This window comes from Lonchura striata, chromosome W (genome assembly GCF_050655825.1).
Source record: "Lonchura striata isolate lonStrDom1 chromosome W, ASM5065582v1, whole genome shotgun sequence".
NCBI classification, from domain to species: Eukaryota; Metazoa; Chordata; class Aves; order Passeriformes; family Estrildidae; genus Lonchura; species Lonchura striata.
Genome location: NC_140743.1, coordinates 8,823,929 through 8,840,314, shown reverse-complemented (window position 1 = coordinate 8,840,314; position 16,386 = coordinate 8,823,929). Strand labels below are relative to the sequence as shown.

The 16,386-nt window shown below is 43.9% G+C and overlaps 1 pseudogene; it reads right to left on the bottom strand.

The window, feature by feature from the left end:
- Positions 1 to 3,571: 3,571 nt before the first annotated feature.
- Positions 3,572 to 4,389, bottom strand: LOC146763037 (endogenous retrovirus group K member 8 Gag polyprotein-like; annotated as a pseudogene).
- Positions 4,390 to 16,386: the final 11,997 nt, after the last annotated feature.

The following is a 16,386-nucleotide window of genomic DNA, read 5'->3' as shown; positions in this document are numbered from 1 at the left end:
TCAGAATACAACCTGACACCCTGTTAGTCAGGATGTTGGCAGCAGTCTAATTGGGAATTATGGCTGCAGTCTTCCTGGAGTGTCAGGTGTGGTTCTGTTGGAGCAGTGATCTTGTAGAAAAGGGTGTAGTCTTCTTCTGAAGATGCAGTGGAAGAGGCAGCTGTTCCTCTGGGAAATCTAGTGCAGAAAAAGCCGTGCTGGTGTTCCAGAAATTTGAGATTATATTCAGGTAGAAATGCTTGGCTCCTCCCTCTGGGCGGAGCATCTCACAATGGGATGCTGAAACTTTTATCAGTTATGCAGTGACATTCAATAGGCCATTAACAGTAGATGTCTCCCCTGGGGAGAGGATTGGATCGTGCAAGAGATAAAGAAAACTGCCTAATTAAGAGAAGATAACTGCCACACCTCTAACAGATGGCAATTGAATATATTTTGCCTTGCAATCTAGTACAGCATTAGTAACATAAGGTCTGATGTTAGCTTGTTGGCCTTCAGGATGTGTTACAGTGATCTCAATAGCAGATAAAGCACCAACAGTTGACCCACCTAACCCAAGAACTCCAAAGGCTGATTGAGTAAGGGGCCATGTTGGAGGCCAAAAAACCGCTGAAATTATAGTTACATATGCTCCTGTGTCAAGTAAACCTGATATTGTTGTGGTTTGTGGATGACATCCCTTAGCAGTGACCAAACATTGTATTTCCGGATGCTCATCTGTCACCTTTTGAGTCCAAAAACCCTGAGGTGGTCGTGTAAATCCAAAACAGCTAGTGCCACGACTCCGGTCCACTACAGTTGGAACAGAACTCATAAAAGGAACAAGTTGAGAAATACGAATGCCTATTTGAATAACAACAGGAGGTTCACTAACAGACACCATAGCATGAATTTCTCTCACATTATCAGAATCAATGTGTCATGGTTTGATACTGGCACAATGCCAGTGCCCCCGTGAAAATGTGATCCCTCCCTTGAATGCTGTGAAGTGGAATCTAGAACAGAGCAAAGCAGGCTTAAGCTTAATAACAGGGAAAAAAACTTTATTAAGCTACTACTATAAAAGGAAAAAAAGAAAGGAAAAAAAGGGAAAAAAACTACAAAGATCAAATGAAAACCTTGTAAAGCATTCCTCCCCCCACTACCTAACTTTAATAAACTACAGTGAGACACAATTTGGACCTTAATCAGGTTTCTACTTTCTAGACAATCGATACTCAGGCCTTCGAGGGAACAGAGTCTCTCCTGTGCCACAGACCCCCTAAGAAAACACAGCTCTACATCCTGTGTTTTTATGTCATACATGGCACCACCCGGAGAAAAGTTTGCTATGGTGACCCCTCTCCTTTCTATGCACAGTGCTCTCACCACTAATGCATGGATGGACAGACTGCTTTTAGGATTTTTCCTTTTAAGGATGTCCTGCTAAGAGGGAAGAAAACAACAGTTCAGTTTTTCATTGTTTGGGACCACAGTCCCCCCCATTTTCCCCTGGGTCCAAGGGCTCAAGAACAGAGATCTTCTTCTCTTCTCTTTCTTTTCCAGGACAGGGGGCGCCACCATAAACCCCCTAACCTTTTCTCTGTTCACTCTACTTTTGTCTTTTTCCCAGCTGAAGCAGGTCTCTTGACTCACTGGCATCCTCCCAAAACACAGTCTCTCTCTTGGAGGAGAAGATTGGTTCAGGTTGTGGCTAACACGGAAAAGTTTAGCCAAAAGCTACTCCTTGTCCCCCTCCTATCTAGAATTCTTCTTTTTAACATCTCTAGGGTCTAAGGTGTCCCTCTTCTTCTCTTTTAAACTGAGGAGGGGAAGGAAAAATTCACAAGCTTTTATTTCTCAAGGAAGGGTTAAAAGTCCGAACTCCCAGGATGGCTCGATGCCTGGACATCCAGCAACTCCCAAGCACTGGGCACCTTGCATCTCCCCCCGCTCCTCCTTCCTCGCGGTGGAATTGCTGACAGAACTGCTACTGTCTCTTTCTCTCTCCCTCTCGGGAGAGAAACTCTGGGGGGGGAATGGAGACATCCCAGATTTCTTTTACCCTTCCATCTGCAGGGGCTAGCCCGGTTCCAGTCCCTCTACTTTTGGGCTTACTTTTGTCAGGCCATGGGGCTTCCCCTCCCCCACCCAGCTCGTTGCTGGGCAGGGGAGGCTGCACTGCGCGCTGACCGGAATCAAAGAGAGCGAGTTCCCCTGGGAATTCTGCTTTCAATCCCTCTGTGTTCTCAGAGGCGTGTCTACCTTTAATTGGTCAATATCTAAATTGACTTCTTCCTTCTGGAAAAAATTTTCTTTCCATGTCAAACCACAATAATAAGACCTAAATGCACATTAGTACCTTGAATAGTGCTACTAGATCTTCCCACTAGAAAAACACTCAAAACTCAGCCTATAGGACCACGGGCATTGTGGATATTCTCAGTTCAGTCAGAGAGAAAAGGAGAGATTTCTGCCAGCCTGAGCCTGGGAAAGAGTTCAAAAGGAATGTAAACAATTCATTATCTCTCTTGTTCACATTGTTTATAGATATGTTCTTCACCATTTGCCATTCACAGTGCACCAATGGTGTGCGACGTTTTTACTTTAAGACCAATGAAATTGGTCTGCACACTGTGGTCTATAAAAAGACCGGTGTATTTGAAATAAATCAGTTCTCTTCTTGCCTTCTGACTTGGAGTCTTCATTATTCCCATCCTGCCTCAACAGTGACAGGGCATCAAGAGGCACTTTACATATACCTCTTGTTAAAATAGTTACTGTGTCAGTGTCCTAGTCTAGGACAAATTTTTGAGAAAAACCTCTGGAAGGAGCCCTCAGAAAACAAACCCCCAAAACCCCTCCCCACCCAGGAGAGGTTTTTTTCAGGAAAAATTTTCTTTGAGAGAAGTGGAAAAGAACCTGTTTATTTAACAAACAAAGCACTCCCCAGCACCAGAAAAAAAAAAAAAATTAACAACACCAGATGACAACAAAACTCTTTCACCACTCTGAAGAGATGAACAAATCCAGAAAGTCTTTCCTGGGAGTGGTCGCCCGGGTCTGGGTGCTGGGGATTGTTCTCCGGAACTGGGGATGGCAGCTACAGATCACAAAGCGCAGACTCTCGGTGTTCCTCAGTGTTTCCCAGGTCCCAGTCCGGAGCAGGTTGGAATGGTATTCAGGAAAAGGAAAGGAAAAAAAACAGTCCAGGGAAAGAATTGGACTGCTTAGCTAAACCAACTAAAAAGCAAAGGCAAAAGCATAAGCAGGCAAAGCAAAGCAAGTGAAAGCCAGCAAGCAAAGCAAAAGCAAGCCAGCCAGCGCTAGCCTCTTCTAGACAACAGACCATGGGGGGAGGTGAACCAGCTGATAACAAGCCAAAACAAACCTTCACTTTCAGAGTCAGTTCGGAAAGCACAGAACATAATATCAAACATAAACAGAATACACAATTGGGGATACCAGCATCATAACGTCACCCCATGACAGTCAGCTGTAGGTATATCAATCCCTGTGGAGCCTCTTGTGCCCCCTGTATATCACTCACAAATGGAGAGCTTTACAGTGCTGGCAGGGCTCGTGATTGTCGTCAGGGTATTTGTGTCTCCACGCGTCCCTTCGCGTTCTTCCAGTTTCCCTGCACTTGTCGACCACCTGAAAAAGATTGTGATTTACAAAATTTAGCAAAATGTCCAAAGTTACCACAACGATAAAAAGGCACTTTATTGGTCCAAATTACCATAGAGTGTAAAAAAACCTTCCAGCAGTTTGAGGGCATTGTGCCTTCACATGCCCTGATTCTCCAAAAGAAGAACATCTGGGTGAAGACTTCAAGACTGTTGCCAGAGCAGCCATTTTATGCTCATCTGAACCAACCTTCGAGCAACCAACTGCAATATCAGACAGCAAGGAATCCCCCAGTAAAGAAGCAATAATTCTCTTGCAATCTTCATTCGCGTTGTCCTGGGCTGTCTGCATAAAATTTGCCTCAACTTATCATCTACTTGCTTCTCAAGGGCTGCAGCAACCCTTTCCACAAACTGTAAAAAAGGTTGCTTTACCCCTTCCTGGATGGTAATATACCTTGGTTTAGGAGCTGCCATTTCCATTGTTTTAAATAAAGTACTCATACCCAGCTGCTGAGCCTGTGCCAGAACCAGAGGGTCCCATCTCACCTGTAAATCTCAGTTAGAGAAAGGTCCATTGCCTAGCAAGGCATCAACTCCCACACCATGACGTGGATCATGCTCAGGTAACTGCATATTTTCCAAAGCTACTCTTTCAACCATTTGTTTCCAGGTAGCTTGAAATACACCATACTGCACTGGCTGAAACAGAATTGTAGCAAGATAAACAATATCATAAAGGAGCAAGCACATCAGCATTAAGAATGCAAATCAATTACATTACCTGTGAAGAATTAACACCATACTAATCTACTTTTGCCTGGTGATTTTGCACAACCCTCCATGAAAAAACCTGATGGCTATCTTGTTGTCCCGAATTAGGAGCAGCTTTGAAAACAGGAAAAAACAGGAAAAGCCACAGGCCCACCAGAAGCAGCAGCAATCTCCATCCTTTTAGGTGGACCTATTTTCTCAAATAAATTCCAATCCCCCACTTCAGCTGCTTTCATTCTCACATGCTCCCAAAATTGCAAAGGGTGTCGAGGAGTCACAGCCACCTGGCAAGGAGGTAAAGTCCAAGAAAGAGCAGGCCTGGATCTGCTACGAGGTCTAACAGAAACAGATCTCTGCATCATTTTAGATGTACTTATCACTGACAGTTAATCTTCAGAACTATTGCTAGGCAAAGAAGGACACAATGTTAAAGATTGTGTTTGTTTAGCCAGTTCAGAAGGGAGAGGGGGAGCAGACAGCTCAATGGGGGGTGGAGCAGAGGCAGATGACTCGAAGGGCAGTGAAGAAGGGGTGGACAGCTCAAGGGGAAATGGGGGGGGCGGGGGGGACAACCAAACCACAGGAGGGTGGGGGAAGAACATCCGATCCACAGGAGAGTGGGGAGGAGCGGCCAACCCACAGGAGGGTAAGGGGTGAGCAGCCAACCCAGGGGGAGATAGAAGGGCTGATGACCCAGCCTGTTCTTAACTTTGTTTCTTCTGTAACTTCATTTTGGCTAATTGCTCTGCAGGCGTAAGGTACTTTGATTTAGTGCTCAGTTCAACTAACTGCTGAGCAGGTAAAATACACACAGGTTTAATATAGTCTTTTGAAGATTAATACCGAGGAGCAGCCTCAGCCTTCCATTATATTCTCATTATAGCAAACCCTGGGGAAATCTCCAAAGCAACTGCAGCAGACTCTTCAGGGGGAGATACAGCAACAGGCTCAGCCCCACCTTCCTCCTGTTCCTCTACTTCAGTTTCTTGCTCTAATTCCTCTTCCTCCAGTTCCTTCCCTGTATCTTGTTCTGCTTTCCATTCCTTCAACACATCATACAACAGTCTCCAGGTAGTAGCCGAATTCATAACCATCTTATCCCCCTTAGATATCACATGCCATAATCTCTTCCCAACATTTTTCCATGCCCTGACACTGAAGGCAGTGTCAGCATCAGCTTCAAAGTCCTGTGATTTACACCATATCAGTAAACTACGAAGGACATAATCAGAAGCTCAAACATTTTTCCTTTGCAATAAGGCTTTCCACGTCTTTTCCTCACTTGACAAATTATTTTCCATTACTTTTCCGCAGTTGCTCACCTCAAATCAGATGTCTGAATTAGGTCCGGATCTCTGCACCCTCCTTGCTGTTTTCACCCATTAGGGTACCCTTCAACTTTTTTCTATCTTTTTTTTCTCCCTTTTTTTTTACAGCCCAGTTGTAATCATGGCAGATGGTCACCAGATGTCGCTATAGAGCCCCACACGGTGCAAAGCACCAGGGCTCAGTCAGAAGGCTGTTTAGACTTATTTATTAAAGCAACATGTTGCTTTTATAGTTTTACAAGATGCTTACATTTACTTAACAAACACATACAATGCCCATTGGTCATAAAGAAGAAATAAAACTTTCAATAGGTGAAAGGAGCCATGCCACTGTGTAAGCCAACCAAAGTCCAGATTTTCTTGCTTACAATTTTTTCTCTCTCTTTCTTCACGTTGTCATGGTGATAGCCTTGATAAATTCCTTGAGAGAGATATGAGGCTTTCCTTACCTTCAGGAAGCCTTTGCTGGCTCACAAGAACAGCACAGAAATGTCTTTCCCACAAACGGGGGCCACAGAGTCTAGAGCGACTGAGGGAGGAGTGGGCAGTGAAGAAGCCATGGTCATATGGGTGGGCACTGGAGATGCTGCAGCAGGAGGGGCAGCCTAGAGAGCAGCCACTGTGGGAGAGGCAGAATGCGAAAATGCTTCACCGTGGGAAGCCAACACTGGCAGGGCTGGGGGAGGGGGGCCGAGGGGGCCAACAAAGGGCAAGGGGGCCCTACAAGGGCTGGGGACACAGCCGTGGGAGGCTGGCATTGGGGAGGCAGCTGGCAAGGCAGCTGGCAAAGGAGCCACTGCAGGGGGAGCTGGCAGACGAGAAGCTGCTTGCGTGGGAGGCACCATGCAGAGTAGCCTGTAGAGCGGCAGCGGCTGAAGGGACATGGCCTGCTCCAGAGGGAGAATCTCGCTGCAGGGGAGAGCATCTCTTGTTCTGATGAGAGACACTCGCTCCGGGAGGTAGTATTCTGCTCCTGGCGGGAGCTCTGGGGGGACTTTGTAAATGACCATAACATCATGTGATAAACTGAGGATCAATCTGTTCCTTGGATCCATTCTGTGGAATCGTGGCCTGGATCCGTGCCTGGATTCGTTATCAGTACCTTTTCTAGCACTCCCTGCTGCAGCTGCACACAGGAGTTTTTAGCATCAAGGCATCTCTCATTTAGGAAAGAGTTACAGGGTTCTTTAACTTGAGGGGTTTTAAGTCTTGTACAGAGGAGTTTCTGTTTTGTACATGGGGGTCAGAAATTTTAAGATGGAGGGATTTGGGCCTGTCCTGTCTTCCCTCTTTCTTCTTCCTTACCTCCATTTTCTTGGTGATGTTGGCACTCACAGATTGGTTTAGAGTAGAAAGGCACCATTTAATATAGGTAATAGGCATTGGGGAAAAACTATAAACATTTAACACGTAATGTACCATATAAAAGATAGCACCAGCCCTGGGCGGGGAGAGAGAAGAAGAAGACGGGAGTCAGAGAGGATGTCAGGGGGTGTGTGTGCCTTTGCCTGAGCTGCTGAGCAAACTGCAGCAGCTCAAGAAGAAAATCTTTTAGATAACTTGCAATAAACCACCTTGAGACCGAACAACAGAAGACTTCTGAGCCTTTCTTTGAAAGCACAGGTTGGAGGAGAGATTTTTCCACCACATGGAGCCACCCCTGACCTAGGGTGAGCTCTGGCATATTTTTGATACTTTTATTTTTGTAGCTTGATTTACTTGCTGATTGTTTTGATGTTTCTTAATCATTCTATTCTTGGGGATATGGGTATTTATATGGTGAATTTTCACAGGTAGTTTCTCTATCCTGGTAGTGATGTTTTTTTCACTCATCAGCATCTTAAATTTGTTTTCTTCTACGCTGATAATTAGTATTTTTAATTTTTTAAGTTAACTTTACAGAGTATTGGTTATTATCTATGAATCAGTGTAGAGGTAGAGTTTTGGCCACTTCTCTCTTTCAGTAATGTTTAGGGTTAGTTGAATGGTTTTGAGTTTAGTAAGTTGACTTGATCTACCTTCTCCTTCGGTAGTTTGTGTAACTTGTTGTGTGGGGTTTCATATGGTTGTTTTCTACTGTTACAGTGTGCTGGGGATATGCTTTTCCCCATTTCCAAGGACCCCTGTGACTCTGATCCTTTCTGCTCTGATGGGGTTGGTGGAGAGCCAGAAAGCCCTCCCTGTCCAGAGCCTAGATAAGGCCATGACCCTTCCTGTTCTCTCTGTCTCTTTTCCCCCTCATCTCATGGAATAAAGAAACTGGACAACCACATCGGGGGAATTGGAGCCTCTTTTGTATCTTTGCCCATCTCCTGACGTGCCTTCCCTCAAGGCCCCGTATATCTGGGCTGGCCTGGTGATTCGGGGGGATGAGAGGGATAGGTGGGTCATTCTACTTCTGGTTTATCTTTACAATGTGGTAAAAATTATTAGTAAAAAAAATGTAGTGTGTTTCTTCTGCTGGTAGTTGGTTATATGGTGGAGTTTTTTCAGTATGTGTTACTTGTTTTTATTCTTTGTAAGTGAGACCAAAGTTTTTATTTTCTTGTCAATTTGTAATTATTTTTAAAATCTTAGAGTGATTCATTTTTCTAATATGGGCACGCTGTGTGATGAGGGTAATCTGTTTGTTCTATGTGGTACTGGTGGTATGGTGGATAGAGGGAATCTTTGTTTTGAACATCTACCCCAGCACTGGTAATCGAGGTGCCAGGAGTTGTGTTTCAGTGCTGATTACCTCTGAGGTAGCTCGGACTCCTTTATAGGCTGCTAAAATTTCTTTTTTTTGTTGGAGTGTAGTTGGTTTTAGACCTGTAGTTTTGACTTCAAAATCTTAGTGGTCGGTCTTGAGTTTTACTAAGCACTTTCTGCTAAAGGTTCTAGGACAGACCATGGCTTCTGGCTGTAGAGTATATTCTTCACATCTGGTTCTGTCCTGATTGGGTCAAGGGTTACTGCATGAGTGATTTATTGTTTAATCTGGGTAAAGGTTTGTTTTTGTCTAGGGCCCCACTGGAAAGTGTTTTTTTTTGTGGGTGGTCAGGTAGAGAGGGTTCACAATCTGGTTGTACTTGGGAATGTGTATTCTTTAAAAGCCTATGGTGCCTAGGAAAGCTTGTGGGGGTTTTTTGTTGGTTGGTGGAGATATTGTTGTGATCCTGTTGATGACATTGGTGGGAATCTGATGCTGTTTATTGTGTTACTTCACTTTCAGGAACTGGATTTTTTGAGTAGGTCTCTTAACTTTGTTTTTCTTGATGGTTAAACTGGTTTTCAGGAGAATATGGAAGATTTTCTTTCCTTTCTCAAATATTTCTGCTGTCGTTTTCCCACACACAATGATGTTATCAATGTACTGTAGATGTTCTGGAGCCTCACCCTTTTCTAGTGTAGCTTGGATTAGTTCATGGTAGATGGTGGGGTTGTGTTTTTATCCCTGGGGTAGATGGTTCTAGGTGTACTGCATGCCCTTCAGGTGAAGGTAAACTGACGCTTGTATTCTGTTGTTAGAGGAATGGAGAAAAACATGTTAGTAATGTTAATAGTGGTAAACCTCTTCACTGTTTTGGACTTCAGCTTGTACTGGAATTCTAACATATTTGGTATAGTAGTGTTTAATGGTGGAGTTACTTCATTTAAGGCACAATAGTCCATAGTCAATTTCTATTTTCCTTCATATTTGTGCACAGGCTAAATGAGGCTGTTAAAGGGTGAGTGGGTTTTGTTGACAACCCTTTGGTTTTTTAGTTCATGGATTATTTTGTGGATGGGGATTACAGCATCTCAAGTTATTTTGTACTGTTGACGGTGTTCTGTTGAGGTGGTAATTGGTACTTGTTCTTCCACCCTCAGGAGTCTTACTGTAGATAGGTTTTTTTATAGTCTAGGTAAGGTGTTTAATTGTTTGATGTTCTCTGTCTCTACAGATGTGATCCTAAACGCCCACCTGAGTCTTTTTGGGTTTTTGAAATATCTACTTTGGAACAAGTTTATGCCCAAAATGCATGAGGCTTCTGGGCCAGTTACAATAGGGTGGTTTTTTTACTTATTTCTAGTCAGGCTCACTTTAGTTTTTACTAAAGTCAAATCCTTTGATTCCTCTGTTATGCTGGTAATAGAAACAGATTCTGCTCCTACATGTTTTGATGGGATTAATGTATATTGCATGCCAGTGTTAACTAAGGTCTTATATTTTTGTGGTTTTGATGTGCCAGGCCAACAAATTCACACAGTCCAAAAAACACAATTTTCCCTAGCCTTTAGAGGCAGGGTTTCTCTAAGCCTGGTTATTTTTTTTTTCCCTGGACATATATTTGGGAGGTTCTTTCAGGGGTTTGGATATGTTGTTATTATCATACATGGTACGGTTACAGGCCACTGGAATTGTTTCCTTTTTGGTGGAATTTCCTCTCTGAGTCTTGTTGTCTTCCAATTCAAGTACCTGTTGTGCCAGAGTAGCAGTAGATTTTCCATCTTAATTTCTTTATGTTTTTTCTACAATCATGCAGAAAGAACTACAGCTTAGATTGTGGGGTGTGTTGTAGGGAGCTCTGCCTGCTCCAGGACGGTATAGATGAATGGAGATGAGACATCTCTGAAGGCTGCTCTTGGGGTATAAGGTTTATTAGGGATGGAGAACTGTCCTGCCTCGAACTGTCAGACACAGCACGTGGCAAGGCTTGAGAGGGTGGGGGAGGGGAGAGACAAAAGGATGCTCTAGGAGAGGGTAAGTTCCAAGAGGAGGGGAAGTTCCAAGAGGCTGTGTGACCCCTCGGAACCCCCTTATCAGGGGGCTTCAAGGTGGGCTGGAACAAGGCTTAGGCCAATGGGGTTACAGGCACTTGATGTTTTAGGGGAGGGATACAGGTGCAGGGTGAACCATACATTTTAGGGGGTGAGATGGAACAGTCCACCTGACACCTGGACCCATCCGTAGGCAAGGGCATTGTCCGGCTAGCAGAGAGGACTGTTCTCATCCTGGCTGTATTATTTATGAATAATTATATTTATCTATCCTCTCCAACAGTGTGTCTTTTCTCTCTGTCTGGGGGACATATACATTTGGTAGCAGAACTTCTGATCTGTATTGCTGAGATTTGGAGAAAGACTTCTTTCATCTCATCCCCGAGTTTCTTGTGATTCTCTTTTATCTTCTAATTTCTGTAGACATGTTTTTATAGTTGTGATTTTTATATGTGTTGGACCATGCACAGCATCTGTATATGCTCGGAGCTTCTTTGTTATATTAAGTACGGTCTCCTCGCTGTTATCCCGCTTCATTATTGCTAAAGCAGAAGCGTATTTTTGTGGATCAAGTCATACAAGTTTTTGTTACATCACTGGTGTACATGGTACTAAGTTTGGATTTACAGTGTTTAGGTTATCTGAGAAGACAATTTCTGCTACTGTTATTTCTCTTAAACCTTGAATCCCTTGTTCTATGGTCTTCCATTGGGTTTGCTGTATATAGAGATCATCCGCACACAGATATTTTTGTGATAAACTTTCCAGGACCCATGCCCAGAGATTGTGAGGGTTAGCCCCTCTCATCATTCCTTGGTTGATAACTGGATCATGTGACAGAGATCCCAAATGCCTTGCTTCAGTATTGTCCAGAAATGTAGTCTCTCCTGTAGTATTCTAAAGACAGACTAACGAACTAACTATAGATTTATCAGGTCATCGAGTGTAATCTTTTCTAAGACCATTAAGGTCCTTCAGAGAAAAGGACTCAAGAGTGATCTCTGATTTTGTTCTTGGTTTTCAGGGTCTTTTCCCTGTATCATCATAATCCACTGGTTGATCAGTTTTAAATGTGTGTTTTCTGCCTGCTGTGGTAGGAGCAACAACTATTGGTTGAGGTTTGCTGTCTGGTCTAGTTGCTGGTTTAGGTTTGCTGTTTGGTTTAGTTGCAGCCTGAGTGAGTGGGGTAGCTGTTGATTTACTTTTCTGCTCTCCTGCCTCTATCTGTTGTCCTACAGTACCTATTAGTGTGAGATAAGCATAGGCCAAGGTCCAGCTTATTGTAATGATCCTTTTTTCCTTAGTTGTGGGGTTTGTAATTTTCCCTTCTTCCCCCATTCCCCCTCCCCCCTTCCCACGCGTTCCCCCTCCCTCCCGCGGTCCCTTGTCCCAACCCTTTGCTCCCTTATCCTTCCCCCTCACCACGCAGTCTGGTCCCTACCCCCCCCCCCCCGCCTTTCCCATTGCTGTCCCCGGGGTTTCCCTGCCCCTGTCCCCTGCCTCCCATCCCATTGGCCGCAGCTCAGGTTCCCCCCACCCCGGCACGGGGTATAACCGACCCCCGGGTCGGTGTCCCGGTGTCTCGGGGACATGCTCCCACAATAAACACGTGTTTGCACCCGAATCCTGTGTCACCATTTCATCTGTTCCCACGCTAGAACTGAGCCTCGCAAAGTCGAAGGGGAAAAAGCAGCGCCGCCTCTCTCCCCCTCCCGCTGTGTCCCACCGGCGCTCGCCCGGAGCTGGTCGCACGGCAACACTTAGTCATCATGGTACTTCATTTTCAGGTATTTCCCCACCTCATTTTGGTTCTGAATTTGTTCACATGGAAAATTCTAGGTTACAGGGTTAGAAAATTCCTTCAGGGTTTGGTCTATATCCTCCCATTCTCCACACTACTCAGGATTTTCCACACCTGGGTCTACTTCTGGGTCAGGGGTCTTATCAGCTCCTCTGGACATCTGAGCCCTAATTCTAGACAAACTGCAGACCATATAAAGGAAGTTTACTGAATTAAATACTAGGATAGTGGTATATTTAATATTTAGTGGAAATTGAATATTCTTTAAAAATGATATAACAGATTCAAAGGAGAAGAAGGAAAGGAAAGGTTGAAAAGACTTATCCCCTGCTCCTCTTGTAACAAACTAGGTGTAATTACTAATAAACTCCTAAAACATGTTATTGGAACTAGGACGCAGGGTAGGACGAAGAAACAATAAACCATATTTATCTTTAATCTATTCTAGTACCTTTGTAAACTACCTATAAATTATTATCACTGAGCCCAGCACAACAGTTATTCTAATCTGTGCCCCTCAACTGTAAAAACTTAGTGTTAGGGACAATACCGGAGCTATTTCTGGATAAGAAAATAATCTTAGGATCAGAAAGGTATTAAAACCTTAAAAAAGTCTAGAGACCAGAACTACATGAAGGCCTCCACTCCAAGAGACAGTTCAGTCTAGAGCAGGTTTAAACAGGTCTAAACAAAAAGAAAAAAAAAAAAAAAAAAAAGAAAGAAAAGCTACAGTCCAGGGAACTTCTCTGCTTCAGCTCTCTAAAAACTAATTAAAAGCAAAGGAGAGCTCTGTCCTGCTGTATGTCTGTCTGCAGACAACACAGTCCAGGAGCAGGATGTGAGGGAGCAAGTGCAGTTTCTGATAACAAACTCCACGCTTCATCTCTCCCCCCTTCGCTCTTGGAACAAGTCTTAAAGGTGCAAAACTTATTATCCAGCATAAATAGAACAGACTATTGGGGATACAAGCATCATATATCCAACCCAGGACACGTATCTTAGGAATAAAAGATCTGTAAAATTCAAAGCTGCTTTAGATAAATGGTCTAGATAATTCAACTTTGCCTAAATACAGTTTCTACCAGATTCTATTGATTTTCTGAGGCTACAATATATTTGGGCATATATTTCTGGGCCTCTTTAAACCATTTAATCTGAAAAAAAATCCAGCTAGAAATAGAAGGTGTGGTCTTACAGGAAGCATGCCACTGAAATCATTAGGAAAAACCTTTTTGTCTGACGTCTTCTAGAGCTGATCTCTTCCCTTGTTTGTCAGAGGGATGGCTCCTGAGACCCAAAAACTTCTTTCAGAGATAGATGAAACTTTCAGGTAAATGTAATTATACTGTGCTGAAGGACAGCTAGCTCTGCAAAAGTATAGGACACTAATAATGAACCTTCAACACATAAAAACAGCATGCAGAAGATGAAACCAGAGACAGGCTACAGAGGAGGAACTAAGAAACATTGCCCAGGCATAGAGGGATGGTATCAAGAAAGCTAAAGCTCAGCTGGATTTGAGACTTGCAAGGAATGTCAAGAGCAACAGGAGAGCTTTGTTAGGAAAATTGTATTCCCTAAAAATTGTACCAATTAGTCTTTATAGTATGAAGTTGTATTAGCTTTTAAAGATATATATATTTTTGCATTGTATAAAAATTGTTAAGTCAGCATAACTAAAGGGCCCCGGCTCACTGCAAAAAGGACAGCCCCCATGTCCGAGATTGAGAGGCAAGATGTTTTCTAGTACCATCTGTGTAGCAGTTGCTGTCTGGGCAGCTTTCCTTATCTCCTGTTAATGGGCCCATTAATGTCTTGCTACATGACTCAGAGATAACACTCTCCAGAGCCAGTTCTATTTAACAGGTGATCGAGGATACGCCTTGTGACTCAGAATGACATCAGCCCATTGTGAGATGCTCCGCCCAGGGGGGAGGGGTTAAGCATTCCCACCTAGATATATCCTGGGATTTCTAGACAGAAAAGCAACCTTCCCACAGGTTCCCAAGAGGACACAGCTGGGGTTTTCCACTGGACCGATTGCACCTTTTCTACAGGACCACTGCACAAACAGAAACCACATCTGCCACTACAAGAGGACTGCAGCCACTCCAATTTGGACTGCTACCAACACGCTGGCCAAAGGGGTGTCAGGTTGTATTCTCACTTTGTTGGTGGTCTTCCTTTTGTATCATTGCATGTATTTTGTCTCTTCTCCCTTTTTCCAATAAATTGTATTTCTGACTTGGAGTCTCTCACTGGTTTTGCTTTCAAAACAGAATATAATTGAAGATAACGTTTTGTGTCTCAAAATCTTAAAACCATACACAAAAAAAGAGGATATCCTGGACTACTGAGATAATACCAGCATCCTAGCCCCTCCAATCACATCTTTTGAACCCTCAAATTATCTGGCATCGTAGACAAGTAACTGTAGCAAGAGCAACTTCAGGGATGCCTAAATCAAGAAAGCAGCAGATGGATGGTGATGACATAAACTAGTTTTGTGTGTGTGATAAGTAATGATTAGCCAAATCATGTTGTACCTGGATGTTTGAAAGGTATAAGAATTATGTAAGACCACATTCAGGGTGCCCAGATTTGAATGGGACACCTCATGCACATGAATAAAAATTATTCTTACAATTCTATACTTTGTGTCCTAGCCTCTCTTCTCGGTTGACATGGGACAGTTATGAAATTTTTGTGACTGTTATAGATAACAAATATAGTTATTAGCTTTTGCATTTATGTATTAACTTTTGTTTTGCAAGTTATTATTGTTCACAAGAATCCTGATATAGTACAATTTGTAATTATTTTTAACTGCTTTTGATATAGTATAATCTGTGTCATGGTTTGACACTGGCACAATGCCAGTGCTCCCATGAAAATGTGATCCCTCCCTTGAATGCTGTGAAGTGGAATCTAGAACAGAGCAAAGCAGGCCCAAGCTTAATAACAGGAAAAAAAACTTTATTAAGCTACTACTACAAAAGGAAAAAAGAAAGAAAAAAAAGGGAAAAAAACCCCCACAAAGATCAAATGAAAACCTTGCAAAACATTCCTCCTCCCACCACCCAACTCCAACAAACCACAGTGAGACACAATCTGGACCCAAATCAGGTTTCCACCCTCCAGACAATCGATACTCAGCCCCTTCAAGGGAGGCAGGAGTCTCTCCTGTGCCACAGACCCCTCAAGAAAACACAGCTCTACATCATCCTGTGTTTCCATGTCACACATGGCACCACCTGGAGAAAAGTTTGCCATAGTGACCCTCTCCTTTCCATGCACAGTGCTCTCACCACCAATGCATGGATGGACAGACTGCTTTTAGGATATTTCCTTTCAAGGATGCCCTGCCAAGAGGGGAGAAAAAACAACAGTTCAGTTTTTTCATTTTTGGGACCACAGTCCCCCCCATTTTCCCATTTCCCCTGGGGACGAGGGTCCAAGAACAGAGATCTTCTTCTCTTCTCCTTCTTTTGAGGACAAGGGGGTGCCACCACAAACCCCCTAACTTTTTTCTCTGTCCACTTCACTTCTGTCTTTTCCCAGCTGAAGCAGGTCTCTTGACTCACTGGCATCCTCCCAAAATACAGTCTCTCTTGGAGGAGAAGATTGGTTCAGGTTGTGGCTAACACGCAAAAGTCCAGCCAAAAGCCACTCCTTGTCCCCCTCCCATCTAGAATTCCTCCTTTTAACATCCCAGGGTCCAAGGTGTCCCTCTTCCTCTCTTTCAAACCGAGGAGGGGAAAGGAAAATTCACAAAGCTTTCATCTCTCAAGGAAGGGTTAAAAGTCCAAACTCCCTGGATGGCTTGATGCCCAGACTCCAGCTCCCACGCGGCTGGGCACCTTGCGGCACCCCCCCCTCCCCGCTTTTTTTCCTTCCCCGCAGTGTATTGCTGACAAAAACTGCTGCTGTCTCTCTCTCAGGAGAGAAACTCTGGGGGGGGGGGGGGAAACAGAGAAATCCTAGATTTCTTCCACCCTTCCATCTGCAGGGGGCCAGCCCGGTTCAAATCCTTCCACCCTTGGGCCTACCTTCGTCAGGCCATGGGCCTTCCCCTACCCCACCCAGCCACAGGCCGGGCAGGGGAGAGTTCTGCACTGCGTGCTGACCGGAA